Source organism: Lepisosteus oculatus, chromosome 14 (assembly GCF_040954835.1).
Source record: "Lepisosteus oculatus isolate fLepOcu1 chromosome 14, fLepOcu1.hap2, whole genome shotgun sequence".
Taxonomy (NCBI): domain Eukaryota; kingdom Metazoa; phylum Chordata; class Actinopteri; order Semionotiformes; family Lepisosteidae; genus Lepisosteus; species Lepisosteus oculatus.
This window is the reverse complement of record NC_090709.1, coordinates 11,482,100-11,498,098: the sequence shown is the minus strand read 5'-3', so window position 1 is coordinate 11,498,098 and position 15,999 is coordinate 11,482,100. Positions and strand designations below refer to the sequence as shown.

The 15,999-nt window shown below is 37.6% G+C and overlaps 1 non-coding gene and 1 pseudogene across 1 annotated transcript; both read right to left on the bottom strand.

Moving 5' to 3' along the window:
- Window positions 1-15,999, bottom strand: part of LOC138242769 (zinc finger protein 271-like) — a 735,173-nt pseudogene that overhangs the window by 332,666 nt on the left and 386,508 nt on the right.
- trnaa-cgc (transfer RNA alanine (anticodon CGC)) lies at window positions 2,014-2,085 on the bottom strand. The gene has a single exon. It is a non-coding gene; the product is annotated as a tRNA-Ala (tRNA).

The window sequence follows — 15,999 nt, the reverse complement described above, 5'->3', positions numbered from 1 at the left end:
AACCATAGGTATTTTATAGCACCCAGATTGACCAGTACAGAGCACTAGATACAGTAAAACATCTTCATATTTGAAAGAAATGTGAGTGTTTTGCACATTTAAAGCTACAACAAGTAAACATTTGAGTACCTAAGTCAATATACCTGGAATGATCAATAATGACCAACATCGGCAACTTCCAAGAAAATCATTTTCACTCATTGAATTTGATCTTCATACTCACCTTGCATTCTCAGCTATAATACTTCAAAATTACACTGCAGATTTGGTGGAAAACTTCAAACAAATCTGTACAATTGTATTTTAATATCTTGGTATATGTACCTTCATTTTAATATACATGTAAGCATAAATGCTGTTCAGTATATTGTACTTTTGTTGTACTTTTTAAAACATTTTACCTGAAGATGCAAGGACTGTTATATCTTGTGATACATGCAAGACATCTGTAAAAGAAGGTGACATTTTAATAAAATTGGTGATTAAAAGAAAACCACAACTTGTATGATATTATCCCTCGATATGGAAGATCAATTGAAGGATTTGAAGAAACTATCAAAGAAACAACAGCGATACCAGATGATTTGGGTTTTGAACCAATGATTACACCTCAATAATCAATTCGTCCTCAAAAAAAGAAGAGACAGGCATGTTTTGAGCCTCATAATTATCCTCTTCTGGATCCACAAGAAACGTGTTTTGGATGTACTTATAACTTCCATCGAAAAGAGATCTCATCAGTTGCATGCAATTGAAACTTTTGACTTTTTGGATGGTATTGAAAATATTTGTTTTAAATAAAATAAACAATTTTCCAACGAAGATCTCACGAAGGATTGCCAGGATCTATTCTTAGCGTTTGGTAGTGATAACACTGCTGATATTGATGGAGTAGAAACGTACGATGCGTTGACAGGATTTCTGAAGCGAGAAGTCCTAGAATGCCGCCTATAAATGAGCTAGGATTCATACCAAGAAATACTTTTTGTTTTCCACCCAGAAGGCCGCTATTGCATTACACATCTTGTGAACATTATCAGTTTTGGTAGTTCTAGGCGCGATTTTCCAAAACCGAAACTAATAACAAAATTATTTAAGATGCACAATGTCCAAAAATTGTAAATCGAGACTAGTATTACTACAGAAGAAAATATTTAACTGAAATATTAATAAGACTATGTAAGTATAAAAAGTAGAACAATTCAATTTATATAACTTATTTTTTATTCTTATTAGAAATGGGCTCACACACCGGAAGACACTAACGTTTATCTTCGTTAGCGTGTGTGAATAACAGTTTAATTTTGTTAAAATGCAATAAATCGTCTATCAGCAGTAAGAAATTATTAAGAAAGTAAGAAATTGTTTTATTTCACAAACTGTAAGAGATTTTACAGTTCATATCCTTCGCTTTGTCTTAACTTAAGCGTTCAGGATCCAAGCCGGTGTGCGGACGGTTGTGTTTCTTGAATCTCTTGTAATCATCAAAAGTCGTTGTTTAGTCCTTCAGTACTTTCTCGAGTTGTACCATGGATATTTTATACAATCCATACTTTTCATGCTCTTTTGAATTTTCCTTCACATATGGAAAAAGTTCAAAGTGTCCTTATGGCTGTGCTCCACATCTACACGAGAGCACCTGTAACAGTACAGGACACGCAGTGAGGAATTCGCGCAGCTTTCAGCTCAGTGCGGGGTCCAGAGGGAGGACTCGCTCGCTGAACGATCTCTCAAGAAATCCCGGGTGAGATTTAACAGGTGATTTCTTCAACAGCCACGACAAGTGTGGAGACGTTTTCTGGATTTCCTGAATATGACGTTAAATTAGTTCAAATCATTTGTTGTAGTTAACAGAACTAAATGCTTTGAAGGTACATTTAAAACAGCAGAGCAACACTGTAGCACTTCGTGTGTGACTGAACTTAATTGTGTAAACCTGGCTCTCTATGAACACCAACAAAGAGTTCTCACTCAACAGAAGATTGCAATGTGAGCACAATAATATAAAGCACTTGGAGATGCCAGGGATTGAACCCGGGACCTCATACATGCGAAGCATGCACTCTACCACTGAGCTACATCCCCAGTAGTGTGTACTAATGGAGAATGCCTGCAATTTTCCACTTTCGTGTTTCCTCTACTACAGAGTAAATTCATGGGAATGAAGAAATAAGGAAGGAAAAATAATCGCATTGAAGCTTCCAGAGACTGGGCAAAAACGAATCAGTTATTTTTATATCCAGTCACACGGGCGACGGTGGTTAATTCCTCGACGGGGGAGTGCTTTTTTACCTCCTTACTCTACTGTCTTTTAATTCTGTTTTCTTTGAAAGCTTTTTGCATCTTTTAAGTGCTCTCGGTTAAACTACGCATAGAACAACAGCAGTACTGATGATTTTCATGGACCGATGCACACTTCTTCTGTACAACTCCAGTGATAAAGCCCTGTCTGTAAATATTGTAGAAGAACGAAAAAGGGCGAAACAACGCTCCAACCACAGGAATGGTAACCGGAAGGATCGTGTTCTTATTTAATATGTCATTTTGAGATGCCTTGTCAACGCAGACAGGCGTTAGAGATGAACAAATAATTTATAGTGGTGGTTGTAAACATGGAACATGTTATTTCTATACCAGGAAGAAAGGAGCAGACTCTTAAACTCTTTAACTCTTAAGTTAAAAGAGACAAAAACGACACCTAATCACAGCTAACATTAATTAAAATGACATCACAACAGCGGAGCCTTGAGTGAATCTAATTCGTTTTCATTGAATGTCTGTGTCTTCATCACTTTGACCGGGGTAAAGTAAGCTTGATGTTCAAAAACGATTTTGGCACGCCTGTAGCGTTTTTATGAAACAATTGCTTTGTATATACAATTGCTCTGTGTATAAAGTACATTGTGAATGTTCTCACAGCCTTCAGTTTGTCTTTTTATTCCACGCACGAATATTTTTGTGTCCATATCACATATCATATAACACAGAACGCCTTCAAACCAAATGCATTTTAAAGACCACGACATTGAAAATTTTCACAACCCCTCCATAAACATATCAGTGAGCTAATTATCCTTTTCTGACAGTCGGGGTTTTGATTGATGCGCAATTACGCACCATCTGGAACACTGGGGGACCGCTGTATACATACATACGTTCACAACGCAGAAATACTGCTCAATAGAGTTTCATGCGAAAAACTCATATATGACCATAGGAAGCAGAACAGCAGTTTCCAATTACCCAGACTGTCAGCACGGGAATAAAGCTTTGTTTTATTTCTGAAACCCTTTCTTTATTTCCTGTTTTCATTCTGCGGGAAAATTCCTATTCTTTACTCAACAGCTTTTTAAAAACAGCACCCATGATGTTCAAATCATGATGTCCATGATTGTTTACACAGAAGACTGGCAGAGCTTTGGGTTGTGAATCTCTTTTTCTCATGGTTTTATTGAATGTGGCACTGTGCACTAGGATAGGGGGATGCTGTTCACAAGCCAATAGCATTTAAACCACAGCACCCACAATGCTGCAAGTAAGTGTTTTACACACTAAGCAGGTCCTCTGACCTTTCCCAGCCTTGCTTTGGGTTGTGAAACCTCTTTCAGTTTTTGTTATGATTTTTTCAATACGGCACCTATTAGACACGCAATACACTGGGATAGGGAGGTCCTCTTCATGACTCAATAGCATTTGAAGCACAACATTCACAATGCTACAACCAAGTGTTTTACACACCATACAGCTCCCCTCACCTTATACAATCTTGCTTTGGGTTGTGAAAGTGTTCTTTCTTTTTTTATGATTTTTTTTAATATAACACTACAGGTAATACACTGGAATAGGGGGGTCTTCTTAATACATGGGGTACATGGGGATAGCGCCTTAAAAGGTGGCTTCTCAAAGCTCTTTACAGAATGACAACAACAATAAATAAAAATACACAAGATAAAACACAATTACAATATATAGAGGAGACCGTGGATGGTGGTACTAAGAAAAGCAGAGGGGTGAAGAATGGAACCAGTTCAGTAAAGGCTTTTCTAAAGAAGAGGGTTTTGAGTCTGGATTTGAAGTAGTTTAGAGAAGGTGACTCTGTGATATCCTTGGGGAGAGAGTTCCAGGGCTTGGGGCATAACAGGAGAAGGCCCTGTCACCCACAGAATGTAGATGGGCTTGGGGAACAGTTAGGAGAGCAGAATTAGAAGAGAGAAGGTTGCGAGGTGGGGAGTAGGGCGATAATAGTTCAGACAGGTAATGAGGTGCCAAGCCATGCAGAGCCTTATAGGTGAGCATGAGAAATTTCATGTGCATTTTTTCCCCTCTGTAACAAGAAACATGTGCACTCTGAATTGAGTAGGTGTCAAATTTGTAAACCTGAAATTATTTTTTGGTCATATAGTCATTAAGATCCAAAAGACTTGGACAGAGATTCAACGAGCCCAGGCATAGAGACTGAGTGTCAAGCGAGCAGGAGCGGTGAGGAAGGAGACTGCGAGAGCATAGATATAGATATATCTAGATATAGATACTTTACACAAAGTACAGACAGTGCATCAAGACAATATACTGTACAAACAGTAGACAACGTACAAGTAAACAATGCAGACATGTAAACAGTGACTGCAGACGTGCGGAATAAATAAGAAATTGAGGTAGATGTTTCTATGAAATTAACGGTATTCGAAATGTTGCAAAAAGAAAAGCGATTTGTTTTGTAAAAAAATGAGAGATGATTTTTACTTTATACAGGAAAGGCATGTGCGTCAAGTTGATCTTTTTGGATTGCACCATTTGAAAATATAAATTGGAAGTTAGTTTGGACAACTCCTGTTGGATATTGTATTACAAATAAAGTTAAAAAGATATCATTTAAAATTGTTCATAGGTTTTATCCAGTTAAATAAGTACTCTCTAAAGTACTTATTTAAGCATGAGCAGGATGATTTGTGCATTTTTTGTCGGGCTGAAAGGGAACCTTTGGTAGGTGTGTGTTTGTGAAGTTGTTTTGGACGGACTTGCACAATTTTGTTTGTAGGCATTTAAAGGTGTTTTTTTTAGGTTTAATGACTTTTATATTGTACTGTGTAAGATAACTTTTTTTAAAAAGCATTTATTTATAGCAAATTTATTAGTCATTCTTAGTAAATTTCACATTCATAAAATCAAAACGGTCCAATAATACTCCCCTTTTTAGTACTTTTCAGATGGAGTTGAAATATTAAATTCTATAACAATGAAAAAAAATGCTAAAGCAAGGAAAACATTTGATATATGTAAAAAATATAATTTACATCGTTACCTCTGGCAGTTAATTTTTTTTCTGTCCGTGTTTTTTTTTTCTTGTATCCATTTTTGCTCCTGTAGTTGTATTTGTAAATTATTTACACATTTAATAAAAATAATAAAAAAATGTCGGCTGTATACGTTACACTATAATATAACGCAAATATCTATTCTGGACTATTTTTTTCAGATTCAGAAATTTTCTGAAACACGATGTCTGACTCCCAGGTCTCGTTTCAAGACAAACTCCACAGCGTCTCCCAGATCCTGGTGAGTCGGGCCGTGATTAATATCACACAGTGTGTCAAGGACAGTTTCGGGACAGAAATAACGCGAATGAAGGAAAACGAGACCTTTAAAGTGCGATTGCAGTTATGGGAGAAGGAGTCGGGAGCAGGAGGATATCAGGGACAGACGGATCATGTTGGACTCATGCCTCCCTGTGAAATCACTGCAGAAACAAATGAAGAAACGGAGCCGTCGGGTAAGTGCAGTGACTTTCAATTAGTAACGTTTGTGTTTAAAAACGGTGTTTTTAACTTCCTCACTGTTGAATCTGTAGTGGAGAGATGCAGAGCGAAGTAGGAGAGGTTTGTGATGTTGCCGAGGGATTATTTTCTGCGAACTAAACTAGTTGTGGTCTGGTTATATTCTCATTAATGTTATTGCTGTTCTTTAAATTTGGACAGAAATATGTCGTCAATTGATACACTTTCTCCATGTGAAAGCCAATTTAGGAGACTTTGGAGTCTTGGAAATGTTTGTGGGCAGATTATTTATCGACGTGGCGGTAACTATCTCTTCTGTGCAGTGTAAATGTACTGCATTGTTCAGCAGTGTCCAGTCAGCCAGTGTGTCTGTATTAACCCCTCTCTCTCAGTGCAGTGTTAATGTACTGGAGTGTCCAGTCAGTGTGTCTGTATTAACCCCCCCAGTGCAGTGTTAAATACTGGCAATTTAGACAGAACAAAAGTTTTCGCGAAATTACATGCCCGACTGTCCTCCGCTGCCCTTTTCAATCTTCTGGAGAGCACAAAAGAGTCTTACGGAAATTATTTTCGGTAACTTTGTTCGGTCAGCTTCTCCTCCTAGACCCTGTTAATTGCTACGATGAGTTGCTTTGTGCTCTGTTTTGCCATCTTCTGAATATACAGATGCAGCCATTCAAAGTGCGCGGTACAGACACCGCAGTACAGATACCGCAGGTAAGATGACACGCGATACCGCGGTGCGTGATTGGTTGACCGACAGGGGCACTCGTGGTCCGTTGGTCTGTCGTAGAAAGACTTACTGTAAACGTCTTTACTGTGCCCGTTGTAGATATTGAATTTTACCACTGAAGGGAAATCTTAGTAGCTGAGCATAAAAAGAATAGGAGCATACTGTAACGCGTGTGAAGGCCATAAACGATATTAATTTTGGAACGTAAACATACAGTATATGGCTGGTCTTGGTACTTTAAAGAAAAAAATACACACCAGTATTCCATTTCTCCCTAAACATTGTAAGCTTCGAAGTCTTTAACTAATGTGATACCGGAGTCAACAAGCATACTTTTAGAATTTGATTAAAAGGGAATATAATATGGAATCGCGTATCTAAAGAATTTAATAACGGTATGATTATATCCGTGTACTGCGGCAGGACTGTGTAAGGCTGTTTCGCCTACCTGATCATGCGAGCTGTCTTGTAGCCTACTGGTCTAGGTGCGTGACTACCAACTGGCTGGTTGTGTGTTCGAATCCAGCTGGTGTTGGACTTTTCATTTTTATTTATTTATTTTTTAATCGCGTAACATAAACATATTACCGTATGCAAACTGTACTGTATACAGTATGTATATGTATATTTGATGTCTTAACTGTGCCTGTTTAATTGAATTAAAAAAAAATTATTTAACACGAACATTAAGCTGTTTACATCTTCCGCCGTTGCTACCCAACGCAGAATGGTGATTGGCTGACACTATCTGACACCCCTCTGATTGGAGAAAAAAGACGTGCTGGCGTGCTATACACACTACCAGGAAGAGGATTTCTTTCTATTCAAAACGTGTATTTTAAAAGTTTAAGAAGTAAAAACCAGCTTAGAGGGCTAAAGACAGCTTGTGTTTAAATTGAGTGTAAGGCAATTTATGCTTCTAAAGTCATGGTCAGCATTTATCTTTGTACTGTGTTGTAAACTTGTTCTGTGCCAAGTCACATTATTTTATAGCGTTTTTAAAGCGTTATCAAATACGGTGTTACTGTAGTTTACTGAGTCCCATGTCACATGGTCTGTGATTGAAACCTGTAAAACCGGTTTAATTCATCACAGCCAGCACTCTTCAGGTGTGAGGGTCTTCTGCTCAGAATGAAACGCTAAAATGTTTGTGTATATTCTAATGGTAGTGGGGGCGGGGTGTGTGGGAACAGGTTTGGTTGAAACATTTTCTCTGAAAGCATTTTCTTCTTGTAACCGATCTTGTTACAGCATGTTACAGTTTACTATTATTAACCATATTAATTTTAAGTGTTTTATGTAAAATCTTCTAAAAATATATTTTCATTGTTCAAATATACATTAAGTCTGACTATCATATAATAAGTTAAATACAAAACTAAAGAAAAAATAGGGTTAAATATAATTCAAAATATTTTGCTAACAATAACAAATATTTACTGTTGCACACACACACACAATAGAAGCAGGAACCGCTGTCAGAAGGGAAGATATGTTCAAAATATCGCAAATATCGATCATGTTGAGATATTTTGAAATATAAAAGTCAATTGATTGTCCATAATATCGCTTACCTATTTTTTCGAAGAAATGTTTGTTAAAATAAAAGTCCAGCACCAGCTGGATTCGAACACACAACCTGCCAGTTGGTAGTCACTCACCTAGACCAGTAGGCTACAAGACAGCATGCAATGTCTGTAAACACAATGTTCAGGCAGGCGAAACAGCCCTACACAGCCCTGTTGCAGTACACGGATATAATCATACCATTATTAAATTCTTTAGATACGCAATTCCATATTATATTCCCTTTTAATCAAATTCTAAAAGTATGCTTGTTGACTCCGGTATCACGTTAGTTAAAGACTTCGAAGCTTACAATGTTTAGGGAGAAATGGAATACCGGAGTGTATTTTTCCTTGTGATATTTTAAGCTCTAGTTGAATGATAGGTGTCGCATTTTAAATCATTTTCGTAGCTAGAAATTATGAAACGCCCTGTTAAAAGCAAGGAAGGTTTTATGCCTGTTGAAGTAAAACAAAATGCCTGACAAAGTATGGCTTGGACAGATTCCAAGTGCTTGTACAAATGTGCTAAAGAAATTATACTTTGAGTATACAGCTTGTCCAAAGTCATCCATTATTAATACTATTAGTAATATCTTCAGTAAAGGCTTTGATGCATAAATATTTCTGATAAAGGTAGGTTGTGTACTTCTGTCCAACTGAGCAATCTTGCTTTCATAATATATACCAACATTTTAATGACTGATGATTAACATGCTGTAATACACAGTTCAAAATTAAAGGCTCAAATGCTGTACATGAGAGGTTAAGCTCCCCCTGGCGGTTTTACAAGGCGACGCCGGATAGTAAGTCACGTGACACACGTGAACTGCGTGATACCGCGTGATACCGCGACACGCCCACCGGGGTATGCCGCGAAATACCTCACCCATTTTGAATGGCTGCATCTGTACATTTAGGACTCAGTACCGATAACACTGCTGCAATTGATGGAGTAGAAATAAGTGTATTGGTAGTTTTATCTGAGGCAAGAAGTACTAGAACACCTCCTATACAAATGTTAGGATTCAGAGCAAGAAATATTTTTCCACCTCACCCAATGGTATTGCATTAACGAAGCTGAATCTGGCTTCTTATTCGCCAGCTTCTTCTGCCTTAAATGCTGCTGCTGTGATGTTATGCCGCCTTTCACCTGTAGATGGCTCTTTACAGTATTTTTTTAAAAGTACTAATCGGGATGGATTACTGTATTTATCCTCAGCAAAGGGGAATATGTAAGTAGTGAATATCCAAATAGAATTTTTGTGTGAAACACATTTCAGAAAATTGTAAACCAATTTTCAAAACTCACAATAACACAAACACAATAAGTAAATAAGACAAAGGCAAAACATAAGTTCACAGGCACTTTCTGCATATTTACCACGACCTTACCTGCTGATCCTAAAAAGTCTTAAAATCTTGCATTTTACAAGAAATTTTAATATAAATGGGACATTTAGAACATGGCATATGAGAATATATGGTTAACCGAGGATGAGCAACGGGTGATGGCACTTTCTGCTTCTTGCTATAAACCTACCCCCTGGTTATAAAAATATCTAAAAAGTCTGACATTGAGGTGTGAGAGACAATTGAACAGACTATCAAAATTCTGAACTTTAGGAAATTTTACTGTGCCATTTTTTTTAAATATGACCCTGTGAACATGGCATGTCCCTCCTTCCTCATTACCAAAACATCTCAATGTTCCGACACTATGTACATTACAACACTTCACTGTTGCATTTCAGTTGTGACATTGTGAACATGGCATGTTAAAGTATATAGAAAATCTATATCAGTACAGGCTAAATGCAATTCATAGTGATTTATCATTTTCTGACTTTCTAAATAAAAAAAAAATTTCAGTGATTATGACACTTCGGTATGACATAAAATATGCTTCAATGACAGAATAAATAACCATGGAAAAAATACCCACAGTGGACATTCATATTTGTGATTATAGGAATGTTAAATATCAGGTGAGTAGCTGCGTCAGCATGCGTAGGCTGCAAAGGAACAAGTAAAAGGTTATTCCATGCTGAAAAGAGAAGAAAGGAAACAACGTGTTGGCCGTGGAGCCTTCTTCAGGTGTTAGAAAGACAGGGCAGTATGCAAAGATACATTTCTTTTTAGCTTTGCTGACTGCAGTTTATCTTTGATGACAACATCAAAGACATTAAGGAATTCTTACAGCTAACAGCTCCACATCAACTTCCTTTTATAACTAACCTCATCAGATCTCTCAACTCCCAACTCTTCCAGTTTCTCACTTCAGAGAAGGATAAAAAACTCAATCATCCTCTACAGAGAAAAACCATCAACACCTCCACCAATCCTAACCTTGTTGTTACTGTACCCTCTGACCTTTCCCTTTCACCCCTTTGCATCCTCAGCTAACATTTTAATATTACAACACAATTACAATAGATTGTACAGTATTTACAGTTTAAAATTAAGGTAAATGTCAAAATATTAAAATCCAACTGCACAGTGCTAACAAAACAATGCTTGTCAAGTTCTCAAACAAATCTGCATTGTATTTTTAAAATATTTCAGCAGAGGATGTGACGGGAGTATAAATGACGATTCAACGATCATTTTTCTTGGGTGAATATGGTTTTCTGGGGAGTTGCGATGTTGGGCATTATTGGACATTTTTGACACGTGTTGAACAGTCGCATTTCCTACAAATATTAAAATAGCTATGGTTTAGCTCAAAAATCCAATCGACCTATGCGAAAACAATGTTTACATCACAAAAGAAACCCATCCCTGGTTGGACTTGAACCACCAACCTTTTGGATAACAACCAAATGCACTAACCGATCGGGCCACAGACACTGACTGGTGGAGAATTTTCTCGAATCCCAAAAAAAAAAAATCTCTTACCGTTCTTTTTGCCGGCCGGTAATATTTCTTCTGCACTGATAACCAAGAACTGAATTTCATGTTTCGCAAGCTGTGTGAATTTAATCAAAAACAAGTTTTCCAGAAAGGAAATGAACACATGCATTTAACGAAATCAAGCCCTTTGTGAGTGCCCAAAATGGTACGTTCTGTACTACAAGATAGGAAGAAATACACAGCTGGGATTCAAACCGCAGTTCTTTTGTTTAATAAAGAGGGACTTTAACCAACTTGTTAGGAATCCCTGGTGAGAAGATACACGGATCCTGTGCAGATGCAGGCACGGGTGATAGATGAGGCAGGCGAACAAACCAGAACGAGAGGCAAGGTCGTAGTCAAAAGGCGAAAGGCAAGTCGTAATCCAGGAAGTTCACCGGTAGCAGACAGTCCGAGTCGAGAGGCGAGGTGCAAAGTCGAAAAGGCAGAAGGGGAATCCAAAATCCAGAATAAACGAGGTACGGGGGAAAACCGCCAGGTAGAGCTCTCAAGGAGTAGACTCAATACCGAGCAGTGGGAAGCAGGTGAAGATGGTTTAAATAGCAGTGCGCACCGCAATGAGTGTGCGCAGGTGGTTTAACTCGTGCGGCGGCGTTTGTTAATAATCACCCGCTGCTGGGTCTGATTAGCTCGCTTACGCTTTGGTCTTGACTGCCTGGTGGTCGTGACACAACTAAGCTATGGTGACATGACATCCAACCCCTTTTACAGCCACTTGGACACATCGCTCTGAGACATCTGCATTCAGAAAGCGCTGAACCTGCTCTCAGAGCAAATGGCCTCTTTTACATACAGTAGCAGCCCCGACAACGAGAAACTAAGAGAATTGGCTTTTATCTGGCATTTTTCATGTCCAATGCGTTTGACATCTCCCAAGGGCTACAGAGTTCTTTTGCAACACTATTTCTTCTTCTTTTTTATTTCTGTACGCTTTGATAAAAAATGAGAAATCGTGCAAGGGAAAAATGTCTTTTTTTCATAGAGAAAACGTGGACCGGGAAATGTTGTGTTGAGAAGAAGTGATTTACCATGATACGTGACCTGATTTATAGGAGCAAATGCTCACCCAGCAAGGTCTGGAGAAGTTGAAGAGTCTGGTGGATGTGATAAATATACGGTGTTGTGGAAGAAAACAGTCTTTCTTTGAATTCTCAATCAATTGGAATTTCAGTGCGAAACATAAACCCTTTGTCTGATTTAAAGAGATTATATTTTAAAACTCATAAAAAATCAGAAAACACATGTTTCTCACTTTGAAATTTTAGACAGGGCGTTATATTGCTAGTAGCGACGCTGAGCACACTATGGGGGAATTCAGGTTATGTGAAATACCAGCAGTTTAATAAATAACACATCTGATTTTAGATCATAAGATTGTAGGTTCGACTTCTACCTTGCTTGTGTAAATTTTATTCAAGCTCCTCAGTAATAGATGTCTATTATGTAATGAACCGCACCTGAAAGCAAACATTGGGTCTGTTTCCTCTGTTTTCCAGCATGAAATAGCAAATCGTTACAAAAAGTACCTGCTAATGTCCAATAGCGTTTTTTTTTCAAATTACATTTTCAGGCTTCAGACACTTTTTAATAAAACAAAAGTGTCCAGAAACTCCCTAACTTTCAGGTTTGCTTGAACCTGTATTAAAAGAAGTTATTTGAAACTTCCGGGATTCCATTCTCTGATGTAGCTGTCTCTAAAGACGGATGTGATGTTTCGCAGATGTGAACTGTGCCTTCTCTCTTGTGTTCAAGGGTATTCGCTGAGTGAGATCCTAACTGTATGTCCAGTAGGGCTCTATTTTGTTTAGATTATCTATGTGGTGTACAGATAGAACTCAACTACATGGTGTGAATTCCGTGTTCAGGACGAGCAGAACCTGAAAAACTAAAAGCAGACCTCGACATAATTTGAACACACAGCCTTCTGATGTGGAGTCAGGCATGCTACATTTGCGCCACAAGGTCACAGCTATAACCACAGAAACCAAAATAGTTAGAAATATGGAACACAACTGTTGTTCCCCAAGAAGGAAAGCTGTTTTGTACTGACGTCACTCCTGTTTATGTAACCCAGATTGTGAAGACGACTCTGCCCTATCAAAGACAAATGTTAAACAAAAGTTGGAAAGCACACTCTGAACCCATCTGTATATTTGATTCCCGTGATCCTTTCAAAGCTGCTCAGTACTTTGCAAGCAAATCAAATCATTTCAGGGAAGAAACTCAGTTTAATGAACTACTTTCGTATTTTCACTCGTTGATTTTGATCTTTGTATTCTCTTTCCATTCTCAGCAATAATATTTCAAAATTACAGTTCAGATTTATTGGAAAACTTCACAAGCATTATGAGATTAGGACTGTACAATTGTTTTTTAATATCTTGGTATATTTACCTTCATTTTAATATAGATATAACCATAATTGTTGTTAAGCATATTGTACTTTTGTTGTACTTTTTAAAACATTTTAGCTGAGGACACACGGCGACTATTATACCTTGTGATACATGCAAGACATCTGTAAACGAAGATGTAATTACAATAAAATTGGCAATTAACAGAAAACCACAATTTGTATAATATTATTCCTCAATATCAATGATCAAAATGTATAAATTGATTGCTTCCTTAGTATTGCCAGGATCTATATTTAGCGTTCGGTAGCGATAACACTGCTGATATTGATTGAGTAAAAATCTATGATGTAGTGACAGCTTTATCTGAAGCGAGAAATCCTCGAACACCGCTTATGAAGTGTTAGGATTAATACCAAGAAATACCTTTTGTTTTCCCACCCAAAATGCTACTATTGCATTACACATTATGCAAACATTACCAGTTTTAGTAGCTTTCTGGGCACGATTTTCCAAAACTGAAACTAAATACAAATGATTTAAGATGAACCATGTCCAAAAATTGTAAATCAGGACTAATACAATATCAAATGAAATTACTACAGAAGAAAAGGTTTAACTGAAATATGAATAAGACTATGCAAGCCTACAAAATAGAATAATTCAATTTATATAACTTATTTTTTTCTTATTTGAGAAATGGGCTCACACACCGGAAGACTAACGTTTCTCTTCGTTAGAATATGTGAATAACAGTTTAACCCCAAATTTCTGTAATTGTGATTCTGTTAAAATTAAAAAAAGCATCTATCAATAGTAAGAAATTATCAAGAAAGTAAGAAATTGTGTTATTTCATAAACTGTAAGACATGAAGACATTTACAGGTTATATCCTTTGCTTTGTCTTTTAACACAAGCGTTCAGGATCCAAGCCCATATTCGGACGGTTGTGTTTCTCTTGTAATCATCAAATGGCATTGTTTTGTCCGTCAGTTCTTTTTCGAGTTGTACCATGGATATTTTATTCCATCAATACTTTTCATGCTCTTTTGCATTTTCCTTCACATACGGAAAAGAACTCAAGGCATTCTTGTCACTGTGCTACACAGTACAGGACACGCAGTGAGGAATTCGCGCAGCTTTCAGCTCAGTGCGGAATCCAGAGGGAGGACTCGCTCGGTGAATGATCTCTCAGGAAATCCCGGGTGAGGTTTTTCTGCAACAGCCACGACAAGTGTGAAGACGTTCTCTGGATTTCCTGAATGTGACTTTAAATTAGTTCACATTCTTTGGTAGTTAACAGAACTAAATGCTTTGGAGGTACATCTAAAACTGCAGAGAACACTGTAGCACTTCGAGTTTAATTGTGTAAACCTGGCTCTCTATGAACACGAGCAAAGAGTTCTCACTCGACAGAAGACTGCGATGTGAGCACAGTAACATAAAGCACTTGAAGATGCTAGGGATTGAACCTGGGACCTCATACATGCAAGACAAGCACTCTACCACTAAGCTACACCCCCAACATAGAGAACTTCCGAAGATGTGCAGGTGCTCACAGACCACAATCCATCTTTTGCATCTTTTAAGTGCTCTTGATTAAACTATGCATAGAAAAACAGCAGTACTGATGATTTTCATGGACTGATGCACACTTGTTCTGTACAACTCCAGTGATAAAACCTTGTCTGTAAATATTGTAGAACGTAAAAGGGTGAAACAATGCTCCAACCACAGGAATGGTAACAGAAAGGATCATTTTCTTATTTAATACCTCCTTTTGAGATGCCTTGTCAACGCACACAGACGTTAGAGCTGAACAAATATTTTGTACACAAGACGGCAGTGCGATATTAAAATTCCTGTCTTCTTGATGGATTCAGACTGGTAGCCAGAGGACGCCGGGACAACTCCCATTGGACAACTGCTGGAACAGAGGCTGCAACAGAGCTTGTCAGCTGGTTTGGTGTTCGTGCCGGGAGATTCCAAATCCATACACAGTGGATAAGTAAACCCCATGTTCTACATTCTGTCTCGAGAATTCAGTTGTACCTCAAAAAAAGTTGTTATCAATTTAATTCATGAGTAATGTATTTACTTCCGAGTTTAGAGTAACAGTGGGTAATAACACTGATTAGCGATTTGGTAACCGAACGATATATATTGACATATATTCTCTGTTGTGTATCTCTTTGTGTTGGCATCTCTTCGAGATTATATACCTTGTATATTGATAACCCTCACAGTAAGGTCTGCCGCTCGTATCCAGGCAGACTAGTATATGTTTGGTGCACAATTTATGTTAATAAATGTATCTCGTGTATTGAACCCGTGTGTGTGCGTTGTTAGTTGTTCTGACGATTGATTTTCTAAAAGCCACAACGAACAACCTCGTGATTACTGCTACAATTAATAATTGTCTCAGTAAACCCATCAAACCTCTACAACCACAATACACCACCATAAACTATATTAATTTAGGAACATAAACATATAGTGTAAACTGTATATGGCTGGTATTGGCAGTTTAAAGAAAAAATACACACCAGTATTCCACTTTCTTCCTAAACATTTTAAGCATCAAAGTCTTACATGTAGTAAGATTTTACCACGTTTCGGAAACGTTTTTACATGCTCCTTCTGACCATCTTAACTTTATA